Source organism: Lissotriton vulgaris, chromosome 4_1 (genome assembly GCF_964263255.1).
Source record: "Lissotriton vulgaris chromosome 4_1, aLisVul1.2, whole genome shotgun sequence".
In the NCBI taxonomy this organism is placed as follows: domain Eukaryota; kingdom Metazoa; phylum Chordata; class Amphibia; order Caudata; family Salamandridae; genus Lissotriton; species Lissotriton vulgaris.
This window is the reverse complement of record NC_141691.1, coordinates 427327640-427352655: the sequence shown is the minus strand read 5'-3', so window position 1 is coordinate 427352655 and position 25016 is coordinate 427327640.

Here is a 25016-nt window from a genome sequence, read left to right as displayed (position 1 = left end):
GCTCAAGCCTCCGGTTCAGGAGGTGCTACAGGAGGTTATCAAACACCCCCACAGATACACCGAGTTACAATGAGAGATTTAGCGAAGGCGCGGACACCGAAAGGCGTTCCGGCCGAACTACTTAGAAGAGAACTTACAGATTGCAGATATGACTCAGTGCCTGGTACGTCAGGCCCCATGTTATTAGCGTCAATCCGTTTGAGGCGCGTTACAGACTATTTGATGCTACTACCAGGAATGCCAGAACATCTAGACAAATTGTATTATTTTATTAGAACAGGAGAAGGGCCGGAGTCTGTTGCTGAAGCCATGTCACGTCAGAAAGTTGAGACTAAAGGTTTAATAATGCGATTTTTGGTTAATTGTTTAATAAGAGAACAAGATCAGGCAGGCTTCCCGCAAAGTGAGATGGATAGACTGATTAAATGGAGCCAGAATATGTCGGAGGGTAAACATGATAGGGAGAAACAAGTACATCATATGGTTAAAAAGATCCGCAAAGAAATAGTAGATATACATGCCGAGCGAGCACCTGACGAAGATCTTGAATTAGACGATCCAACTTCCTCGCAAGAGGAGGAGGAAACAGAGGATCTAGCAGAAACTTCACAACAGTCAGATAAAGGGACGATAGCATATGTAGGTAAGGGAAAATACCTTAAGAAAACAATACGTCCGGAGAGCAAAAGACTTTTTCTCTCTGCCATATCAAATCCGAGTTCTCCTGAACATATGTTTCAGGCAACAGACAAAATACTTCAAGATCGAATGGGGTACCATGTACTCAATTCCATGGATGAGCAAGAACTAGCCCGGTCCGCAGTACAATGGGCTAACAATTCCAGTACATATAAGGATGATGCAGTAGCACAGACGTTTTTGAACCTTTCCCCTGATGAACAAAAATTAGCTGGTATATACATGATTCAACATCTCATTACGTTATTTAAAAGCCAACACTCTGATCCAGGTCCCTTACCGGATATATTAGTAGAACTGCTCTCTAATAGATGGAGAGGCCTAGGTACTGATTTGATTAAAGAAATCCTAGAACATAGACACAAATATAGCGTTTTTCTGAAACCCCAGTTTATGTCAGCTCCACCACCCTCAGAAAGAAAAATGTTCTACTTTGACCGACAGAATCCCTTACGGGAGGTACATCCGGTCAGAAAAGACGATAACACACTAGAACGTGTATTCGTATATACACCCATCACTAAAATGGAATTATTGGAAATGAAGAAAATAGTGCCCAGTCATGATAAAGACCCTGCAGGTTTTCACCGAGAGATTAAAGATATGTTACTCATGGGCGATTACACGTATACAGATATTATGAAAATGTTAAAAGTACTGTTACCTGCTGGAATTTACGAGAAACTAAAAGAGAAAGAATGGGAGGTGGGAGACACAAAGATCGATTGGGCTGCTTTAGAAGTCGAAGAAAATGGTCGTACTGCAGGTTTAGGCCTTGGGGATAAAGCTAAAGCATTACCAGGTTTATTAGTACAGGTTTTGCCTAGACTGTTAACAACTAAAAAGGAAGACTGGGACGCAATATCAGCCTGTAAGCAGAAACATGATGAAGATACTAGTGATTTTTATTCTAGATTCGAGAAATGTTTTATTATTAACAGTGGCCTGAAGACAAGTAGCGAGTCATACCCACACCTCTTTGTATCAAAATTAGTTGAAAATTCCCTGCCTCAAGTTAAGAACCGTGTTTTGAAAGTAGAAAGTACATGGCAAGCAAATACGCCTTCCCAAATATTACAAATGTTACAGTACCACCAGAATCGAATTAGGGAAGAACAAGATCACGAACAGAGACGTATGAAAGATACGAAAATGAAAATGTTAGTTGCTCAGTCAGTTCCAGCTGACGGTCAGAAAAGGGGTATGACACAGTCTAATAATACGGCGGCTCCCGTTAAAGGGACATGCAACTATTGTAAACAGCCAGGTCACTATGTGAATGAATGTACAGTCCTGAAACACAATATAGCAACAGGTAAAACTAAAGAGAGACCACGTCAGCCTAGACAGGACCAGGTCCAACGCCAGGTTCAGCAACATATTCCCCAGAACGTGCAGCCTATGCCTGCTCCACAACAGACAGTACAGACAGTAGCGGTACCACATCCACAGCCCATTGCCGCGACACAGCAAGTTTCACAGCAGATGTACCAGTACGCACAATCTGATTACCCCGACTATCAGCGATACTCATGAAACAGCCTAGAGAGGGAGGTTGGCTTGCCTCTCATTGAAGTTCCTGTAGATCAAGAGGGTCCTTATGTACATAGTCAAGTATTAGGAAAAGACAGAAAGTTTTTGATTGACACAGGGGCAAGTCGAACAACAATAAGTCACGACGAGGTACCAGGGGCACCCCTCTCAGGCTCACAGAATGTTTCCCTTGGATTTTCAGGACAGCCCATTGTTAATGAAGTATCGAAACCTGTTCCCCTAGCAGTTGGTCCATTGTCACGCACTACAGACTTATTGCTCACGAAGTCATGTCCAGAAAACCTGTTAGGTATCAAGACGCTAAAGGCTCTAGGAGCAGTGATATGTTGTTCTCCGGAAGGAGTCAGACTGTTTTTGCGTGACTTTAAGGGTCACTATGTATTACGAGATTTTGATGTCAGATTGAAAAATGTACCAGAACATTTGTGGGCGAAAGGCCCAACTGATGTAGGTTGTATGCACATTACACCATACCGAGTTACACTCAAGCCAGGAGTTGTACTGCCCCGAATCCGACAATACAAGTTACCACCCGATGCTGTAGTGGCTTTGCTGAAAATCATTGAAGAGCTCATTGCACAGGGAGTGGTTGTAGAAACCGACTCCAATCTATGTAATTCCCCTATCATTCCGATTCTTAAACGTACTGACCCGAATGCACCTCCAGTTTATCGGTTGGTGATCGATTTACGAGAATTAAATAAATGCATTGTGCCATAGTATCCTGTGGTCCCCGACATCTCATCCTTATTGACTGCTATTGATTCAGAGGCGACGTTCTTTACTGTAATTGACCTCAAGAACGCCTTCTTCAGTGTCCCCATTGATCCGGAAAGCCAATATCTTTTCGGATTCTGTTTAAACGGCCGTAGCTTCAAATTTGCACGCGCACCTCAAGGATTCACAGAAAGCCCCAGCATCTACAGCCAAGCATTAAAAAGACAACTTGAAAGTATTCACATGCCAGTTAACACTGCCCTACTTCAGTATGTCGATGATCTGCTGATCACCGCCCGTAGCGAACCTGAATGTGAACATGCATCACTGACGGTTTTGCATTTTCTGGCTGACAAGGGACACAAGGTGTCCCCTTCAAAGTTACAATTCTGTGTTCAGCAAGTGGTGTACCTTGGGCACTTGCTGTCCAAGAGGGGGAGAGAGCTAACACCTGACCGTATTCAGTTAATTGCACACTTACCGCAACCTAAGACACAAAAGGAAGTGCGGGCCTTCATTGGCCTCACCTCTTACTGCAGACAATGGATTCCCCAGTACGCATTTCTAGCCAAACCACTTATACAGTTGACAACACAGGAGGCAGCGACTTCGACTGTCCTCCCTTGGACTCCGGAACACACACAGGCTTTTGATGAATTAAAGAAAGCATTATGTCAAGCACCAGTTTTAGCAACACCATGTTACAGCAAACCTTTTACACTTTTCGTTACAGAACGTGATGGCACAGCATTATCTGTCCTCACACAAGACCAAGCAGGTTCACATAAGACGTGTGCTTATTTTTCGAGTACATTAGACCCAGTAGCCCAGGCCCTGCCTGCGTGCTTAAAATCAGTTGCAGCGACAGCCCTAGCAATCAGACAAAGCGATTCCATAGTGTTAGGACATCCCCTGACAGTACAAGTTCCACACTCTGTGGAAGTTCTTTTAAACAGAACACAGACTCAACACTTAACTATAGCACGACTGACAGGTTATGAATTGACGTTGTTTCAGCCACACATAGAAATCAGCCGCTGCAATATACTTAATCCTGCCACATTGTTACCCTCGAACATAACAGATCTAGCTACACATGACTGTATAGAGATCATTAATGCAGTAACAAAGCCCCGACGAGACTTGACAGATGTTGCACTGACTAACCCAGACCTGACACTTTACGTGGATGGTTCATGTATGAGAACAAGCACAGGAGAATTAGTGGCCGCATATGCAGTGACCACTGAAACCGAAGTCAAAGAAACACACCGTATTGATACACTGTCTGCTCAAGCTGCAGAGCTCATTGCTCTGACTCGAGCCTGTATAGTAGCAAAGAACAGGAATGTCAACATATATACAGATTCACGTTATGCATTTGGAGTCGTACACGATTTCGGTGTACTCTGGCAGGAAAGAGGTTTCTTGACCTCTCACGGAGCCAAAATCCAACATGGTCCCCTCATTCAAGAATTATTGGAAGCAATACATTTGCCAACAGCCATAGCTATCATGAAGTGCAAAGCACATATTAAAGTTACAGATACTATTTCCCAGGGTAACGACCTGGCCGATCGAACTGCGAAACACACAGCTCTGACACACATACACGCAGCTGATATGACAAAGACAATAGTTCAGACACCGACACATTGCATGACAGTTAAGGATCCCGCACTAGATGTAATTGACATACAGACACATGCTACTCCAGACGAAATAAGGAAATGGACTGAACTAGGAGGGATCCAGACAGAACAGGGATGGATGACGAAGGGAAAAGCCACATGGTTTCTCCCCGACTCTATGGTTCAAGTTATGATTAATACCGCACACAGTCCAGCACACTTAGGAGAGAAAGCCATGTTAGACAGTTTACAGAATCTCTGGTACAACAAACATTTACGAGCAGCAGCAAAACAGAAAGTGCGTACTTGCATGATCTGTTGTCAGTTCAATCCAGGCAAAAGTATTCCTGTAGAGCAAGGTGGATTCAATCCTCCCGATCACCCTTTTGAAGTCCTCCAGATGGATTATATCCAGATGGAACGATGTTGAGGATTCAAATATGTCCTCGTAGTTGTATGTGCACTCTCCCGTTGGACAGAAGCATATCCAGTCCCAGATTATACTGCTCCGACCACTGCCAAACAGTTGGTTCATGAATTTTTCCCACGATACGGTTTGCCTCGTGTCGTGTACTCAGATAACGGTCAGCCATTCTCGTCCGAGCTTATGAAGCAGGTATCACTCCTGCTAGGATATCAGTGGAAATTCCACTGCGTTCGACATCCCGAGGCAGCAGGCCTCGTGGAACGCCACAATCAGACACTGAAAACACGTCTTGCTAAGATTTGTGTCGAGAAAGGGGTAGACTGGATAGTCGCCTTGCCAGTTGCATTGTTTTACATGAGAATGGTTGCACACTCCAGAACAGGGCTATCCCCGTACGAGGTGGTCTTTGGTAGGCCACCGAATATGTGGGGGACGCCTCTGCCTCGTAAAATAACCGATGTTGACTGTAATATGCTGACAGATTACCTTGCTTCCTTGATGTCTGCACTACAATCATGTCGTTCACAGGTGGCTGCAGCCTTTCCCGACAACACCGAGGTGAAGCCACACAAGATTGTTCCGGGGGACCTCGTCTTCGTGAGAAACTTCGACAGGAGGAGTCCGCTGGAGCCCCGCTGGCAGGAGCCGAAGCTTGTTTTATTAACTACAAGGACAGCCGTGAAAGTGGAGGGCCGCAAGGGCTGGCTCCACTCAAGTCATATAAAAAAATATCATGGACTGCCGCCAGAGCCAGACTCCCAGCCCGGCCCCGTCTCAGAAACTGATACCAAACTCCCCCTGGTAGAAAAAACTCCTTCTCAAGACTTTCGTATGAAATTAAGGTCTAGCAAGTCAGACAGTTTAATTGTTTAAGTCCTCCCCTAGGTGAAGCGGTTAGACAGGTTCCTGACATGTACAAGCCAGACCCCAATAGAGAGAGAGATAGACAGAAACAGATCAAGAAACAGAAACATTGTAAATCTCTCCGGAGTTATTTTATCATTACGTTATTGATTATGTTTTTTCTGAGTCTTATGGTTATTGGCATTAGTGTATTATTGCACATGTTTTTCCCTATTGCACACTCTACTCTTAATAACACTGCAGAGCACACGTTCAGTGAACTGCCTCCACATGAAGTGTCTCACAGACTTGCGCTGCGCAACAATACATTTATCAGTATGTTACACCATTACCATCAGACCAGCAATGCTACAAATTGTTGGATATGTGGCCGACTCCCTCCCTATCAGAAATACAAGGGAGCTCTGCCCCTCTTCCCGTACCCGTTTACACATAATGGTTCCTGTGGTGCCTGGTTCAGCTTAATTAATTCTGTAGATACTGATTCCATAGTTTACCAAGGCAATTGGGTATGGGGAAATCTGAACACAGTCATGCATCGAGCATGTTTCCCAGACAAGGAGGGTCTCCCACAAAGGACAGGTACCGATCTAGAAAACAAAGTATATGGATTAGGTAATTATACACTTAACCTCATGATTCTGAATGTCCAGTCTGAAACAGAACCAGACTTGCCCTCTATGTCAGTGTTACCAGTAAAAGGCGAATTATGTGTCAGAAAGAATGGTTCAATCCATTTGGGTCATAGTGAATGTACTACTGTGATTGAATTCAGTGATAAGGGCAAGTCCACATTCAAAGCTTCCCGTCATTCCTATTTCGTTTGTGGTCATACCGCATACATACGTTTACCTCTAGATTGGGATGGTACCTGTAACATTGCATTCCTACTGCCCCCTGTTTTCCTAGCTCCTCCTGATTACCATAGAAATCCTCAGCTTATGCAATCTAGACACAAGAGAGAGCTCCCAATTGTCGATCAGACTGAAACAGCATGGGAACAATATACAGATTTCAATAGAGGATTCTTTTTCTTTTTAGGACCTGTCTCTAATAGTAAATTGATACGAAAATTGACCAGAACACTTGAAGCAGTAGTGAACGAAACTACTTCCGCCCTAGGTAACTTAACGCAGGAACAGTCTGCTATAAGACTTGTTGTTCTTCAAAATCGTCTCGTCCTTGACGTCATCCTGGCCGATAGGGGCGGGGCTTGTAGAGTCATCGGATCGAGTTGCTGTGTTTTCATTCCAGAAAATGCACCATCAGTATATAGAGCCATATCCCGTCTTCATAAGATAGCTGATCAGATTCATCAGGATCCAGGCACCTGGACTTGGTCCGGTTGGTTCTGGAGTACGATAACCGCCTGGGGATGGAAGTTGCTTTCTTTCCTAGGGATTATATTGGCCATAGTATTCAGTTGTTGTCTCTGCATTCAATGTGGGCCTGCGATATGTGGCCTGTGTGCCACAGCCTGCATTCCCCGTTCAAGTTCACGCTCTACATCCCGCCTGAGAAAGGATGAGCAAATGATGTTATATGAACAGATAGATGGATTAATGAAGATCGATATATCATGAAGGGTCCGTAGGGGACAAGGAGGGAATGAGGTAATTTGGATTTTTATAGTCATGAAATGTCCCCTAACGTGTACCCCACCGTCTCCATGTACGAGCTTAAAGTGCATGTAACTTCCCTCCTCGACCAGCTATGAAGACGCAAATACATTTGCGTCTAACGTTAACATGTCCTCTTTCAGATCCACCATGAATGGATTAATAATTCAGTTCCTAAGTATGCCTTGCCAACGTCTTTTCATGGTGCACTTTCACGTTTTCCTAGCCCTGCAGAGCTAGGCCCTGATTTCTGCCATCGAGTCCTTTTTGCTTTCTGTCTCCTGAAAGCTGCAACGTGGGATACATCCCTGACCTCTGTCCTACTCCCTGCGTGGCGAGCGGTGCCCGGCTCGGCCTGCTTGCCTGCCAAAGACAGTATTTTGCCTTCGAGTTATCAGTATAGCCGAGCTCAGCTCCTCGAAAACACATTCCAGTCTAGCAGAATAGATAAACAATTCCCCGGCTGCAGAGCAAAGGGCCCGGCCTTTCTGTCTCCATGCAAGTAATTCATTACTCCCGTTACCATGGTAGGCCCATGGCCCCTCTCATTACACGCAGACACGTAGTCGCATATGCACGCATTAATAGTCAGTATAGAGTAGCCTCTGCCCAAGAGACCTTTACTTCTAGATAATATAGTTCCCCAAACACAAGATATCAGATATGATTTAGGAACGAGTCGATCTGACATGCCAGACTTCTGTCTCTTTCCTCTAGTGTTAAATGTCAAGTCCCCTGCACCCTCCAGCCTCACGTCAGTCACACGTCATGCTGCTGCGCGCGCATCCTTGTTACAGATTTCTGCTGACACTGCAAGATTCCTCTATGTATCCGCCCATTTGTGACACTTTCATGTGACGTTTCTAGCACACACCTCTGTGTACGCCCTCGTGCACGCCTTCTGTTACGCACATGTGTTCTTATCTCGTTTCTCTCAGCTGTCACGCCTTCTGTATCCATCACCATTATATGCATTTACTATAAATATTGTATTCTGTCAATAAAGTATTGTCTATCCCTTCCTGATCCTTGATGGTGAAAGGAACATGATATCTGGTTCGAACCATTCCATTTTATGGAATAAACCCCTTATAAACTCAGATACCACGGATTCTGCCTCTTATTTCCGATTGAGTTATTTTATTGAACTTTACTGCATAGAAATTCCGACGGTAAATATTTATTTACCACAGTTAAAGTAGAAAAGAAAGAGAATACTCCATAAAACATTAAGGATGTGGGAGGAAGTCCTTTAGAATTGCTAGTATACCTTGCTGTTCCACAGAAAATCCAGGGCGGAGTTTAGCCTAAGGACACTGATAAGTGCACGGGAACTGTGAAGGTGTGGATCTTATTTGGGGAAGGAAGAGACTCATTGCCATAGCTGTATGGAGTGGAAGTTGTGTAAGCCATGGAAACCCCTATTTGTTGGACATCTGGATGTACTTGGATTCAGATCAATGGTACATCCAGTGGTCTTTGGAGGGACCCTCCCTGGCCTAGGTATCAATCACTAGGTTGTCCTGGAGGATGGCATTTCGAAAACGTTGATGAAGAAGACAGATGTTCCAAATCCCCCAATGAAGGAGGGTCAAGAGTTTGGCTATATCATCATCATCGCATGCCAGATCATACTTTGGTTTCAGCTGCTTCTTGGACTGGAGGAGATAAGGTTTCTGCTCAAGATCCTATCAATATTCATCAGGGGTATCAGTAATATCCCTGATGAAGCTCCGGAGCTTCTTCCTGCCATTGTGCCTCTAGGATGCTTATCTATGTGACCCAGAAGTGAGTGCCATTGGAAATTAGAATTAGAACTTTTAATTTGTTTTTGTACCATTTGGTCTAAATCCAAATCCAGGAACTTCAGAAAAGTCTTTGCTCCCTTGATGGGTTTATTTTACTCAAGTGTACTCTATGTTTAATCTCATCAGTAACACTGCCTGGTCGGGGTTACTTTAGCCAATGAAACTGTTTTGGCAACCTGGAGGGTTTACCAGGTGCTTTATCAGCATGGTTTCTGTGGAAACACTGCAGGTCACATCTCTCCCGTCACATGACATGGACTTTAATAGGGTCTTGTTTCTGACAGAGGAGAGTGTGTCCTGCCTCATGATGTGTTTTGTCTGTGCAACATTTTCTTTATTCTCTGCCCCTTTTCTCCTGTCAAAATGTGACTGTGAGCAATGGTTCACATGAGATCCACAGTCTTTCTGGTTCAATAGATTTGTCACTTATTCAATACCTCTAACTCCTTAGCTCCTCTGGTTCACATGAGTGTGTGGAATTTGATGTCAAGTTGGGACAACCCCAGTCAATTGCCTCTTACTTTTGTTGTCATTTGCAATGGTGATTAAATACTTTAAACCAGCAAAGAGGTTTCTTTTGAGATTGACGAGCCCCTGTGGTTCATACTACAGGCACCATTTTCTCAGAACAATCAGATGGATATTTAGGTTTGTGGAGCCAATGAAATGAGAGAATTGCCATCTGTGAGGGACTGCTGGCATTCTCTTCTCATGTTCACAAGGACATGGTCATGCAAATGGAAAACACCATGTCCATGGTGTATATCAAGCAACTGGGTGTAGAAAGTCACCTGCTCTGGCAGCCAAGATTATTTTTCAGTGTTGTGCTGCCTCACATCTTCGAAAGCCACTCAAATCAGTCATGGAGTACCTGTGGGTAGACTGGATTTTCTGGTTGGTTGGTCCCTTCTTTTTCACGCTGAATTTTCCAGAGCATGTGTTTTTGGTTCAGCATTTCTTTCTGGGACTTCTTTGTTTCCATGGTTCCTTCAATATGCTTCTGTCATATGAATTATCTGACCGGGGAATAAATGCATTGCTCTTCAATTGACTAAGGGGGCTGTTGAAGGTGTGTTCCCCTATTCCCTTGATTTAGAAACTGTTACTCAGTGTTTGCGGAGGAGCAAAATGTGCTAATGATCATTCCGTGTTGGGTTTAGCTGATGTGATTCCCTCTGTTGCCAAGCTTACCAATTGGTCCCACTTGGATTCTGCCCATCAGTCCATTTCTTGTCTGTATCCCAGATCTGGTCTTGCTGTCCTCACTGTCATCATCAATATGGAGGTTGAGAAATTAATATTGCATTGTCAGGGTCTTTCATTTGCGTAAGCGTAAGCCATGCTCCTATTTCCTTTATCCTTCACTGTGAGGACTTATACATATCACTGGTTGGTGTGCATCTCATGGCTTGCTGTCTTGTAAATGCTCCTTGCCTGGGTGCTGGATCTTTATATATAAGGCTTTCACAAGTGGTTGGCTTTGGCTATATATTTAGTAGGCTGTCATTCAGGCTTTGCTTGATATGTTTGATTAATATGGAGGAGATTGTTCCTTTGATTTTTTTGGTTGCAAAATATGCTTTTGAACTTGAAGCCTCTCTGGAAGGCTTTGGTTCCCCCAGAGATATTCTTCTTTGTGTTGAATGTGCTGCAAAGAATTTCTTTAGTACTTTTGAAGGCTATTCTATTCAATATACTGGTATGCAAAGTAATCCTTTTGGTGGCTGCCATCTTGCTGCAGTGTCTAGGGAAGGGTCTATGGTGCATATTGTCTTTTTCTTTTTGAAACTTTATCTTTTCCTAAGTTTAAGGTATAGGCCCTCCCTCCGTTGGAAGGTTCTTCTTCCTCACACATCTCATTCTCACTTCCTTCTTTACTGAGATCCATGGCAATGTGTCTCATGACTATTAGTAATGACATGGCTACACATCTGCATATCCCACTGGCTACAAGTTTGATATATCCCAGGAGAGCCACTTCCAGGCTCAGCATTCATCTATCGTAAATCATTGCTTACAGGGTTCAGAACATCTCTTAACAACACTGTGGCCTAGTGGGATCTATTCTAAACTGTTTAGCGAGCATGAAGTAAGCCTAGTATAGGAAAATAAATGTATTAGCTTAAGTATATGATTAGTTTTTATTCAACAAATTTATGAACAACATTTACCTTTTGTAAATATCAAAATATAAAAATGTAATTTCTGTGCCCACCATTCTCCATCAGGCTTGCCTTTAGTATCATATGCCTTCCACACAGAGTTGCAAGAGCTCTAAAAGCACCACTTAAAGCATCAATACCCATCCTTTTGCATTCGGGGATTTAATTATCTAAGTCAACGGGGCCAACTCCCATGGTTTCCTTGGAAAATCCTGGTAGCTTCTTCTGCGCCTTGAGATGCAACCTCAAATACGTAAAGATGGATAGCATGGCCTGAGATCTGTGCTGTCTGGATTGGTCTAAAGATCAAAATGTTTCATCTACTTACAAGTGAACCAGTTCTGTATGGTCAGCTTTTGATGAGATCTGTTAGCCAGCGTCAAGGCTGTTGAGTATAAAAAAAGGATGTCTGACTTCTGTCCCAGGATTATTTACGCCCAGCATGTGGTTGCTATGATGAGGATTTCCACTCTTGGCCGAGGGAGGTCTATTGGTAAAAAGGAATCTAGAGGCGTGCCCTCTCTATTTTCTATTGCCTAGGAATAGAATGTGGCCGCCTCCTACCATTGGCGGTACCAATTTCTGATAAAGTGGCCTTTTGCAACCAACTATTATGTCTTTAAATCAGGGACTTCAAACCCGCCCATCTAATATGGCAGTGTCAAAGTTTCCTATCAAGTTCACGGTTGTTCTCCTTCACAGACTTGTCAAATCATTAGTGCCTTTAAGAGTAGAAAATGGCCTTATTTAAAATAATGGGAGCTATTCAAAACAAATAATAAGGACAATCATTTTAATTACTACTAAGGGCAACAGCAGTTTAATCCATGCATTCACTTGTGGGGCTAATTTCGCTACTGCTGGACCGTAATTTTGTCAAATCATCTCTCCTAAGTCTCAGTGTAAATTTATCCCCAAGTATTTCACTGAGTGACCCATCCATCAAAGCAGGAATTCAGTATCTGGTGAGACCAGCCCATTCATGAGTGGGAACAGCTTAGTCTTATCTCAGTTAATCCCTATCCTGGAATATATCCCAAACCTAATCACTACACCAATAAGGGGAGGCAAGTTCTCAGCTGGGGGATGAGATTCTTTCAATGTCCAAGCTAGAGGATCCATTGATATTACAAATAACAGTGGGATCAAGACAGCCCAGTCGAGCACCTCTCACCATAGGGAATGGATCAGAGGTTAAGCCATTTGCCTGTGTCCTAGCTACTGCCGTCAAATACAGCAGTTTTACAAGGGTGAGATGACTCAGTTGAATGCCATACTACTTGAGTGTTGTCACTAAGAATGGCCGTTTCGATAAATCATAGGCTTTCTCAGTGTTCAAAATAGCTGCTGTGGCCATGAAGGTAGGGATGACCTGATGTTGTAGTACAAACACTGTCCTCAAATGTATTGCAGTAGATCTAAGCTGGACAGATCTGGACTCCACTCTGGATACTATTCTCCATTAACAGGGCGAGTCTATTGGCTATGACCATGGACAACATTTTGTGGTGTAAGCTTACAAATGAAGTTGGTTGTATGGTGCACTTTTTCCTGGTTCTCTTCCTGGTTTCGTAAGTACAGTGATTAAGGCTTCTCGCTTAGCTCTCCTGGAGCGCTCCCTCATATACTTGCAATAGGTAATGTGCGAGTTTATGTTTGAAAGCTTAATAAAACTTCAACGTACAGAATTAGAGCCTGTTCCTTACCTCCCATCACAGAATCTATTGCCTTAAAGGGTGATTGAAAGAAGGGAACTGGTGCTCTAAAGAAAGTCACACATTATTTGTCATCCTATAGTAAAGTGCGGTGCTTGAGAGGTAGGGAGAAACACCTATCTCCCCAGCATAAGACCCAATCGACACCAATACAATAAACTTTTATCCACCAGCACATGCAAACATCAAAATTCAACAAGTTCATTTACATATGTTCAAGATATTCACAGATTTCTTTATTTGTACAATCTTTTTGTTCAGTTCTCCAGTTCTTAGTCACAAAGCCCAGTTGTCTGGTCCTTAGCCACAAAGCTGTTGGAGGTTGCGTAATTAGTTAACATGGAGGAGTCAATGGTTACTATAATCTCATCTGAAGTTATTGATTTGTAGTGAGGATACAGCTTCAATTGCAGACATTGCTATAGTAGCATAAGTGAGGTATATGCTTTAATGCCATTTTGCTGCTTTTGCACACAACACTATATGGCTATCATAAATAACCTGTTTTTGCTCTTTCACATGAGAATGGTTTGTTTTTCACAAATCTAGGCATGCTCTGTGCCATCAGTCTGCACAGCGCGTTCAAGGTTGATTAGCAATGTATTCTTTAATTCATGTTATACAGTCCACGCACATAAACATAACAAACAATAGCAGCTGCTCAAATCAAACTAGGGTGCTTTTAATATTGCATTGCATGCATGAGGAGGTACTTGGAGACAACCTTTCTAACCTTGAGGAGCTGTTCTTGTACTGGGATGTGATTCATGGCATCTGATCTTGGAGGTATGGGGTCCACCATGAAAGCCTAAAGGTCTTCTTCTATTAATAATTAAAACTAGCTCTTAACATGGGAAGTGTGGTAACTGCACTATAATCCTGTTTCCACTGTCCTTTATAAATGATGATCGTATTATTCACATGCATCCGTTTGTTAGTATTGGCAAAAGTACTACAACTTAGAGCACTTTAGTTAAAATAAACATTTTAAATTATACTGTGTCTCTGCTTACTCACGTTGTGCACTGGTATGAGAGCTAGAACGAAAGAGTGTTCTTGATTCCCACTATTCCTGAGAGTTTCCTAAGTCGCATATTCTAGGTTTTCTAATCATTGATAGCTTTGCTGTAGCACGGAGAATGAATGAGACACTAATGCTAGTCAGATAGGGGTTCTGGGCACTGAGGTGGGTTTTTTGGTACACCTCAATACACCGAGGTCCTGGTTTCCTGCGCATAGGTCTTGGTCTGGCCACAACGCAGTGCTGACGCATGAACTTCAGGGATTTGCGTGCCTTTGTGGGAATTTTTGGGGGTGGCACCTGCCATTGTGACCAGGGTCCCTCGTTCGCCTGTATGGGGTCTTTGGGAGTGCAGGTCAAATTTTCCTCTCCATATGGGCCTGAGGGCAACTCAGTTGTGAAGCAAATGAACCATGACTTAAAGCAATCCTTTACAGCTAGAGTTATGGGTACTGGCAGGAACTGGTTCACCCATTTGTACAGCGTACAACGTGCGCTTAATAATCTCCCTAGAATATCTCTGTGTGGGAGGACCCCATTCGAAATGCTCTTTGGCATAAAAATGTTTGTCACGGACCTTGAAGGTCAAACATGGCGGCGACAGCTGAACCCTGTGACATAGATAATCATTCTGCTGTATTACAGAACCTACAAGAGACTTGTGACAGTCTTGCAAAGGAACATTTGCCCTCCGCCACTTAAGCTGCACTACAGATTCCGGTAACTGGATGGCTACCTAGAATTGGAGACATGGTCCGTGAGAAGGTGGAGAACAAGAAAGAGTTTGGCCCCTCCAATCGTGCACCAGTTCTGGTGCTTGGTGTGAAAGTCATTTTACCACAACTTTCTGGTCGCAAGGATAACAGATACATCTCAATGGACAAATTCAAATTACAGCGAATGGCCGATTCTTCTTAGTATAACTATAGCTGTTTCCTGCCCAGCAATGTTAAGGAATTCTGTCTTGGACTCAACGGACAACATCAGGCCTGACATTGCCTGCGAGATGACCAGTGTTACTAATAGATTGTTGCACCCTCCGGCTTCCAGTCCACATGAAAATACTGATAATGTGTATCCCACTGATGTGTCATTGCCAGGTTTGCAAGCAGATGCAGTTAACCAGTCACGTTTTTCTCTTGACACTGACTCCACAACATCGAGTTCCCCCTCAAAATGTCTGATTTTTGTCGCTAGGTTTAAATACAATTTTTTTGTTCCAACTTGGCCTCACATCTGATTGGTCTTCATCTCCATTTTGTTGTTCATGGCAATTGGATTTGTGACATTCTTTTTTCTTTTAAGCAATGCTCACTACCTTACTGAACGCTCTGCTGTAAAGGTGATTGATGGAACTATGGCACAGCACTCTTCTTCACACATCATGAAACGTGACTCGACTTTTGTCAACATCTCTGCCTGGCCAGTTTTGGATGAAATTGTTTGGAATGCTGTAAAGTTCAAAATTCATGGCCCCACTGAGGTGGTTAATGTCCCAAATATACGTGTTTCAATGGGGGATGTTGTGAAACAAAACATTCGCTCTGATGATTGAGACATTCAAGCCGTACAGTATTTATTTTCTGAAGATTTGTATTTGAATTCTGCTAATTATGTTGATTTATTTTGTAACCAGCAGTATGGTCATCATTTTCTGCACAAGGCTAATACATTTAGAAATGTGGTTAAGTATATTCAATGGGAAGAAATTTACATTGTTCACTGATTTTAAAAAATGCCATTCTGATTCATATTACTTTAAAATGAATTCTACATCCAATTCTAAAGTAAGGCTCCCCCATACAAAATTACTATATTCCAAATCTTTTATTGATCAATTGGCTATGGGTGGCTATGAGCCATGCAAAGAAACGGTTGAGCTTAAATCTGTTTGGGGTTCTGGTCCCTGGCAGGTTCAGTGCACGGAAGCTTTACATGGAGCATGCCTTAACCAAAACCAAATGCTGTTTTTAAACAGTTCAATGTATCAAACAACCTGTTTTGGGTTGGCCACTTCAAAACAAATTAATGCCCCTAAATTTCCCAATCTGCAGGATTATGACACCTAGAACAATCATACAGATGTGGCCCTAGAAGAGTTGCAGTCATTAATTGTGAATGCTTCTTTTAATATTTCTACCTTAGACCCCCTGGGTCGGTTGGTTTGGCAAACACATTCTGATTCCTGCCAACACAGTTTCCTGAGCAAGGCTCCTGGCTACAAACAGGATAGACCTGATCCACGTTTTCCAATCACTGATTCAGTTACTACATATTCAGTAGGAAAATTATGTCAAAATTCACCTAAATCCGTCCATCCATGTCACAACGAGTCCCTAAAAAACCAGACTCTTAAGCCTTTAGGACTTCCCTTGCTTGGATTATTGATTTCTCCAAGAACTCATTTATTATGCATGATCATCTATTCCTCAGGGGTTCATTCATGATGTTTGTCTGCCCGACTTTTACATCAATACTGGCATTCCTAAACACCTTTGAGGTATAAATATACCTGCACTTGCCATGACAAGTCACGGCTGCATACTTGCACGGCTCAGCTACGTGGCTCACCGTGGCAAGTTCGGAAGGAATTCGAGTTCCCGCCTGATGCATTGACCAGACGCTGTCATCCTCCTCGCAGAGAATCCAGCACCAGTGTTTCTGACTCCCCTTGCAGGGGGTTAGAGATCGAGATCCAGAAAGAGATTCCAAACTCTCTCATTCTAAGGTATGGAGCTGACTAGAACCTAGAGGTACTCTTGGCAACTCTTGGCAAAACTAAACTATAGCTAGCTATACTTTAGAAAACAGCACCTACTACTTACCTCATACTACACTTAGGTTAGGTACATTGGAGTAGAACTATTTAGAAGCACCAGATGAGTATTTACATTTTAGCCTATATGTATTGTTATGAATATATGTCATAGCTACAAACCATGCTGTTGCAGTATTATTTTATCCTACTGCTAACACTGTACATGTTATACTTCGCATTCTGTCTTACGATTGTAGCAGCTCATATCTCTTGCATGGGAAATAAGACTGTTCAATAAACCATTTTTATTGAAACGCCCGTCTATCTATTTCTGTGTAACTCTGTAGAAACAAAGCATGCACGATTGACTGAGTAAAACTGTTGTATCCACGATTCTGAGAAGAACTGTTCCGATTCTAAGGGAAACAAAGTTGTCATGTTTATGCGGTTGTCAAAGACTAATCCCTTCTTGTTCATTCGAGAAGTTTCTAGTGACCTCTGTGGAACACACAAGTAATTAAGTTTGATGTACTCGAAAGAGACATACTGACCACAGTCCTATGTCAAAACTATAGTGTATATTATTCCAATGCACAGAGCCTATAAGGGGTATAGGAACTACACTACAAAGGTGGTAACTGCACTCTAATTCTGTTTCCACTGTCATTTATAATATAATTTCCCCTTTTGTGTTTTATGGAATTGTAACAATGATGATCATATTATTCTTATGCATCTGTTTGTTAGTATTGGTGAAAGTGCTGCATCTTAGAGCACATTAGTTAAAGTAAACATTTTAAACCATACCGTGTCTCTGCTTACTCAAGTTGTGGACTGATATGAGAAGAAGTGTTCTTGAGTCCCACTATTCCTGAGAGTTTCCTAAGCGCATGTTCTAGATTGTCGAATAATTGGTAGCTTCGCTGTAGCGCAGAAAACAAATGAGACACTAATGCTAGTTTGATTGGTGTTCCGGGTGCTGAGGTGGTTTTTTTTTGGTACACCACAATACACAGAGGTACTGGTTTCCTGCGCATAATTCTCTGCATGAGCAGAATCCCTGCAACTGGTTCACTTAAAAACAAAGGTCCTCATTTACAAAAGTAAACTTACACTTGTGTGCAAGTTTATGATTTTTTGCAGTTCACAAAGGAATTTTATGAGTAGTATATTAATGACTGTGGAGTCTCTGCACTCATGGCAGAGACTTCACACATAAAAAGATCGGCAGTTGTAAAGATACTACTCAAAAAATTCCTTTGTCAGTTGTAAAAAATCATAAACTTACACTATAATGTGAATGTTGTCCAACCAGGTCAAGGTCATCTAATCTAAGTACTCTTCTATGTTGTCAGGTGTTGCTTCCATAAGTAAAGATTATAGATTATTGAGGTATCCTGCAAAAGCCACAAAAGTATCTTCACTGGCTGTGTATTTGTCGCCTCCACTTTTTCATTTGCATAGTATGATTAAGATAGTGGTTTCTTTTCAATAACCTTGCTAACGTACATCCCTGTCTTTCTCTCTCCCAATATATCTTGGCTTATGTGTATTTCTCCAGGTACCTAACCTCCCTATCTGCCAGGTCTTCACACTTATGTAAGAGTGCGTGCTTGTCTTTGAGTTAAGTCACCCTCTGAGCACTCGCAGCAACCTGCTGAAGCAGTTTAAGAACTTTCTCCAGTAGTTGTAATTACCTCTATACATTCTTCAAGATTCTGTTTAAAGCAAAAGCTATCCATAAATATACACCCTAGAAGGCTTTCAGAGTGTTGCAACAGATGACAGATCCTTATGGACCTAAATATATTCCCACAATAGAGCCCACATTTCTTGACAGAACACTGAGTCAAGCAGGGACTCTGCTGGGAATCTACGATTTGGTCAGTATAGTAGGGACAACTGTACTGAAAGTTCTAATTACATGGAGGAGTGAAAAGACAATGTTCTAGGATGGTGGGTCAATCCTCCCACCCCATGAACACAAATCCAGCGTGGTCAGCCAGCAAAACATGAGGAGTTGTATGGTGCGGATTAAAAGGAATATTCTATATCTTCGGTATGTTATGTTATGTTATGTTATATTTATTTTTGTATAGCGCACGGCTACTCAAAAAGAGTGTCCCGGCGCTTTAAATAAGGAGACCTACAGCAAAATAACACAACACAGTAATGAAAACAGGGGGAATGCAGAAAAAAACAGAGAGAACAGAAAAACAGCCACCTAAGTAAACAGCCAGGTCTTAAGGCCTTTCCTAAATGCAAGTAGGCTGGTGGCTCCCCGGAGTGTTAGCGGCAAGGTGTTCCACAACTGTGGCGCCAGCAGTCCGAAGGAGCGGCCTCCAATGGGAGCTCTCTTCACTCACGGCACAGCCGCCAGGAACAGAGATTCTGACCTGAGAGAACGAGCCGGATGATAAAAGGCAAGTCTCTTTTGGAGGTACTTCGCTCCCACCGCATGAAGAGCTTTATAGGCCAAAGTTAATGCCTTAAAAACAATCCGTTTGCGGATGGGCAGCCAGTGTAAAGTCTGCAACAGGCCAGCAGCACTGGCTCGCCTGTTCAGGCCAAAAATGGCCCTCGCAGCAGCGTTCTGCACAACTTGGAGCCGCTGCAGCAGGTACTCTGGCAGGCCCAGGTAAAGAACGTTGGAATAATCTAACCTAGAGCCGATCAGAGCCTGCACAGTCAGCTTCCTATGTTCCTCAGACAGAAGAGGTAAAAACCTCCGCAGCATCTTAAGGAGGCCGAAGCATGTGCCCGTCACACCAAGGATCTGGGATCTCAGTGTCAGACCCTTGTCCATCTTGACCCCCAAGTTCTTAGCAGTTTGGGATGAACAAGACGGAGGGAACATGTTAATGGGCCACCAAGCTTGCCAGTCTGGCTCCGTAGCGCACCCAAAGAAGAGTACCTCGGACTTATAGGAATTGCACTTGAGGCTGTTCAGCTGGAACCATTTAAAAACAGCCCCAAGGCAATCCCGGATACTCTCTCCATCAAAGTCTCCTCCTCTCTTACAAGAGAAGAGAAGCTGGGTGTCGTCGGCGTAGGATACGATCTGGGCCCCGAACGACTCCGCCAGCGCCGCCAAAGAGGCCATGAAGATGTTAAAAAGGGTCGGGCTCAGTATAGAGCCCTGTGGAACCCCGACTCCCAAAGGCGGCATCATGGCGGAATCTGGGGAGGCCCAGACCGCTTGCCGGCGGCCAGCTAGGAAGGAAGAAAACCAGCTGAGCACCGTCCCCCGTAGGCCAATCTCATAGAGTCTTGCGAGAAGGCCGTCATGGGGGACGGTGTCGAAAGCCGCCGACAAATCCAACATCACCAGCATGGCTTTGCCCTCAGTGTCCAGAACCCCTTTAATGGTTTCTGAGACCTCTAGGAGCGCGGTCTCTGTGCTGAGGTTTGGGCAGAAAATTGGAGGGCACCGTCTGAACATGCTTCTCCAAAATTTTTGTAAGAGCAGGCAACAGAGAGATAGGCCTGTAATTGACCGGGGCCTTAGGGTCGAGACCAGGCTTCTTCAGCAAAGGGATGACCATTGCCTGCTTCCAGGCCTGCGGAACCACTCCCTGGCTCAACGAGAGATTCAGGAGTGGATTCGCCAGCGGATTTATCCCTTCCGCAATTTTTGCCAAGAATTTGGCCGGGCAAGGGTCCAAAGGCGACCCAGATTTGAGATTGCCCATAAGCGCTAAAGAAGCAGGAGCTGAGATAGGTGGAAAAACAGCCAACGTCGGACCAAGGGGGGCCAGAGGGTGCAGGTCATCCTCGAGGTTGGTCAGCCCCGCGGACGCCACCGGCGGAAAAGAGTCCTGGATAAGTTTAATCTTGCTGGTGAAAAAGTTAGCAAGGTCCGAAGCCCAGGATTCAGAGGGCATATCTTGAGATGTATTAGACCGCAGAGCCATGAATTCTCTCACTATGGTGAAAATCTCCTTACAGGAGTTGGAGGCGGCTTCTATCCTCCCTGCAAGGTAGGCTTTTTTTCCAAGGCGAATGTCCCGGTGATAGGCCTTAACCGCCATCTTATAGGTCAGCCTAGCCACAGAGTCGTATTGTGAACGCCAGGCTCTTTCGGCTGCCTTACACTGCTGCCGAGCAGCCGACAGTGCCGCGGTGAACCAGGGAGCCGAAACCCGTTTCGATGTTCAGCGGGGGGCCAGCACCGGGGCAAGATCGTTCAGCCTATCTAAAAGCCAAGATTGCAAAGACTCCAAATCCTTCTCCAGGTCGCCTGAGAGGGGGCAAGGGTGATCCAGGGCGGCCTGTGCCAGCATCGCAGGGGTCACTCGATGGTATGCCCTGGGGACTCGTCCCTGCTGCTGGGACACAGAAGTAGACAGTTTAGCTGTGCCTCTAATCGAGAATTTGGCTAGCCGATGGTCTGACCATAGCACCGGGATAATCTCTTTCACCTCGAGAGGAGATGTCGAGAAGACCTGGTCGAGAGTATGTCCCTTGTCGTGAGTGGGCCCCTGCAGGTAGGGGATCAGGCCCAAAGGGGCCGTAGCCTCCAATAATTTGATAGTGTCCGGGTCCGACGGATCATCCATACGGAAGTTGAAATCCCCGGCTACTATACAATGTTCTGCTTTCAGGGCCAGTCCCAGCAAAACCGAATCGAAGTCTTCAAAAAAGGTTCCAGGTGGGCCAGGCGGTCTATATACTAATAATCCTTTAAAGGATTGGTGAGGAGCCAGAGTGATAGAAAAGGCAAGGGCCTCGGAGCCGCGGATATCATCCACTGGCAGAATAGCACATGGCACGCATTTCTTCACCACCAGTGCCACTCCACCGCCTCTTCCCTTAGCTCTGTCCTTCCTGAAGATATTATAATCAGGCGGAATAGCCATGGCCACATCAGGGTTTGAAAATTCCCCCAACCACGTCTCAGTCAGCATAAGACAAAGTGGCTCTTCCATATCAAGGAGCTCAAAAATGTCTTGTGCGTGTCTGCACGCAGATCTGGTATTTAACAGCATGCAGAGATACCCAACACTATCGATCTCTTTGTTGGGGGGCGATGATAATGCACGGTTGGGGCGCCAGCCACAGCCAGGGCAGCATGACTTACCCCTGTGGCGACCGGGAAAGACAGTGCAGCAGCCACCAGCTAGATTTTGTAGTGAGCGTAGCTCATCAGATGTATATCAGAGCATGGGGGGCCCAGGAGTACATGTGCCCTGTGGCTGAGCCCAACCCGCCGCCCCGCTCGCCTCCGGGATGCTGACGGGCGCAGACGGGCGCAGACGGGCTGGACTCTGGCGTGACTCCGGCGGTGATCCGGCGTGCCCGCTGCGCGTGACCACTGCGCGTAAGCATGACTCCCTTTAAGAGGAGTCCGTCGCCTGAGCCACTAGAGCGTACCCCCCTCACCCAATATGGCCGCCACAAAGCACTGTAACACACACAGCCCGCCCACAGGAACCGGGACCCGCAAAAGCGCGGTGGAGGAGCCGATTATGGTGCAAGTGTGTGGAGATGAGCGATAAAAGCAGGGGATAAAGAAATCAGAACAAAGAAAATACGCTAACAGGATTTTAAAAAGCGCCGCTATATTGCTGCTGTAGTTGCCTCCAGATATCTACAAATCCTCTATTGAGTGTGGGTGCCTAAGCTTGCTGCAATTTGACTGGTCCTGTTAGGGTTCTGAACTAGGTTAAGATCTCCTCACCAAATAAAGGTTTCTGTGAGTGTGCACGTCAAGGTCACAAATATATCCCAGCATCTACATTATGTGCATAAGTGTTGAGCAGCACCTATTTATTGATGTATATTGTCCCCTCTAATATGATATATCTGCCTTCCTGGTCAGTGATGCATTGCTTTAATTTAAAATAAACCTTATTGCATATAAGAATGCATATTTCTCTGGAATGTGAGCTATAAAAGGAAAAGTATTGATGAGGAGCATACCTTCTAGCTTGGCTGATGTAATGTTGAAAAGTGAGTTACTTGTAAAATGGTAATATCTATCTTGTGCCTACCTAAATATGCGAGAACCCATCTCAAACCTAATAACATTATTTAGCCTTCTATATTTCCAGGACAATAACTTTACATTTTGGTGACAAACCATCTAGGGCCTAATTCACAGAGGATGACTTTCAAATTTGTGTTAGTGTACTTTTTTTTGGTTTTCACAATATATGAGTTAATTGGAAGTTTATGGCTGCAGAGACACCACAGTTGCTGTGAAGAACTCCACATATAAAAATATAGACCTTCTAGAAGGACACTGTTTCACCTACTTATTACCGCAATTTTGTGTGCCAATCATCCTGAAAGCTCAGAACTCAGCCCATCTCCGGTAGCTGTGTGGTAATACACATCCAGGGCGTGACCTGTCACAGCCAATCCCTGCTCTATAATACCATATTAATGTCCCTGTCAAGCTTAGCTGCCTACCCAGTTTATAGCATGTTCAGCATTATGGCTCTGGATAGACATGTAGATTGCAGGAGGGTATTATAATGAATAAGTAAGCACAGCAGTTCTGTATCGGGAGGTTTGTTCTCCTTGAACCTGGGCCTAGGCAAGAGTTGCAGCTTATTCCACATTACTAAGTCTCACTGGTTAGGTTTTCGCCCCAATCTCATCCTCTTTTTGGCTTCCTATTTAATTAGTAATTACATTTTGAAGTAGCCAAAAAAGCAAAAAACCAACAAATAAAAATCAATAACAAAAGCATTCCTCTTTCCTAACAGTTCAATTAAAAATAGAAAAAGATGAAAAAGATGAAAAAATGCAACCTTCAAAATTACACAAAATCAACCAACCCTTGAAAAGAAAAAATGCCACAAATAAAAGTAAATAATAAAAATGTACTGAAATGTTGTACCAATACTAACTTGTATACACTGAAAGCCTGTTTCTTTTGTTTGCACATTTCACAATGGTAACACTTACTTCATGTAAATTAAGTATACTTCAAATGTAAAAACATACTTTAATGTATTCAATACTTAATTTGCTTATTATTGTATTATGCCCTAGGTGTTTAATTATGCTGTTGAAGAAAATAAAAATTAATTGTGTTGGCTTATTCTAATTACTTCTGCATCATAAGCAAATAAAAAGGGATTGGCACATTTCTAATACACTTGAGTACAGAGCAAAAATATTTCTACATTTGACTCCAACTGATCTTATGTTATTTTCTTGTTTGTTTTACCATTGTGACCACATTTAAAAAATATGGAAGCTTTCATTTTAGACAGAAATTGGTACAACATTGCAGAAAAATTTAAATACTCCGAGAGATGTATATTTTACAACATAAACCAAAATTCATAACGGCTAATTTGTATTTTTTATATGGAATACTCATATATGTGATGGAAAATTCCATCTGAAAAAGTCCCTTTAACTAATATTTTTTTCATTATTGAATAGTCATCCGCACATAACAAAGGACATAAACACACTGTTTTTTGGGTATGTGTTACTCTGTCACCAATGTGTTCAAATTCATGCACGTTTTTTACAGAAATGTATGCCTCTCAAATTTGTTTTTGTAAAAAAAACAGAATGACTTACATGCACTTTTTGAATAAATAAGACATGATGCAAATATGTCACTTTTAACATAAATGTAATTCTGTTTTTTAAAACATATCTGTACGGCGAATGTAACAACCTTCACAATTGCGATGGAACATCACACCTGCAACAATAATAAATTGTTCTCTGTTTCGTACAACTGTCCCTTATGACATATAATAAACTCAGGTATAGTATTTTTTAGGCAGGCGCATGCCTGCTCAAAACAGTCCTTTGGTAGTGATAAAACATATAATGATATCCTTTTCCACAAAGTAAGAAACAAAACACATCATTATACACCTTGTGCAAAACTTACACCTTCAAGAACTCTTCTTGTGCATAGGACATGTGGCACCCTTTATGTTAATGGCATAATTTGTTGCTGCAACAAAAAGTAGTTCTTAAACATGAAAAACTTAACAAAGAAATTATGGCCAGATGTAGGAAGGCTGTAACCGGTCGGTAACTGCCGAAATTAACGAATTTCAGC